The sequence below is a fragment of the Triticum urartu genome, unplaced genomic scaffold, assembly GCF_056163025.1.
Source record: "Triticum urartu cultivar PI428250 unplaced genomic scaffold, HENAU_Tu73 scaffold2, whole genome shotgun sequence".
In the NCBI taxonomy this organism is placed as follows: domain Eukaryota; kingdom Viridiplantae; phylum Streptophyta; class Magnoliopsida; order Poales; family Poaceae; genus Triticum; species Triticum urartu.
Genome location: NW_028260368.1, coordinates 11,550,712 through 11,551,872, shown reverse-complemented (window position 1 = coordinate 11,551,872; position 1,161 = coordinate 11,550,712).

The following is a 1,161-nucleotide window of genomic DNA, read 5'->3' as shown; positions in this document are numbered from 1 at the left end:
CCCGCTTTCAACTTTCATTTCAAGAGAAATAAACGATTCAATGATAAAATAATAATACTAGTCTATTATGGTTCGAGAGGAGGTAGCAGGATCCACTCAAACACTACAGTGGAAGTGTGTTGAATCAAGAGTAGATAGTAAGCGCCTTTATTATGGTCGTTTCATTCTGTCCCCGCTTAGAAAAGGTCAAGCGGACACCGTCGGTATTGCCTTGCGAAGAGCTTTACTTGGAGAAATAGAAGGAACATGTATCACACGTGCAAAATTTGGGAGCGTGCCGCACGAGTATTCTACAATAGCAGGTATTGAAGAATCCGTACAAGAAATTTTACTAAATTTGAAAGAAATTGTATTGAGAAGTAATCTCTATGGAGTTAGAGACGCATCCATTTGCGTCAAAGGTCCTAGATACATAACTGCTCAAGATATCATCTTACCGCCTTCCGTAGAAATCGTTGATACGGCACAACCTATAGCTAACTTGACAGAGCCCATTGATTTCTGTATTGATTTACAGATCAAGAGAGATCGTGGATATCAGACAGAACTCAGAAAGAACTATCAAGATGGAAGTTATCCTATAGATGCTGTATCCATGCCTGTTCGAAATGTGAATTATAGTATTTTTTCTTGTGGGAATGGAAATGAAAAACACGAGATACTTTTTCTAGAAATATGGACTAATGGAAGTTTAACCCCTAAGGAAGCACTTTATGAGGCTTCTCGTAATTTGATTGATTTATTTCTTCCTTTTCTACACGCGGAGGAAGAGGGCGCTAGTTTCGAAGAAAATAAAAACAGGTTTACTCCACCCCTTTTTACTTTTCAAAAAAGATTAACTAATCTAAAGAAAAACAAAAAAGGAATTCCATTGAATTGTATTTTTATTGATCAATTAGAATTGACTTCTAGAACGTATAATTGTCTAAAAAGGGCCAATATACATACACTATTGGACCTTTTGAGTAAGACTGAAGAAGATCTTCTGAGAATTGACAGTTTTCGTATGGAAGATAGAAAACATATATGGGACACTCTAGAGAAGCATCTCCCAATTGATTTACTTAAGAATAAACTCTCGTTTTAAATCCATTGCAATTTTTTTTCTTCTTCTTTTTCGAGTTAGAATAAAAAGAAAACAATTTAGCATCTTTGGTACAA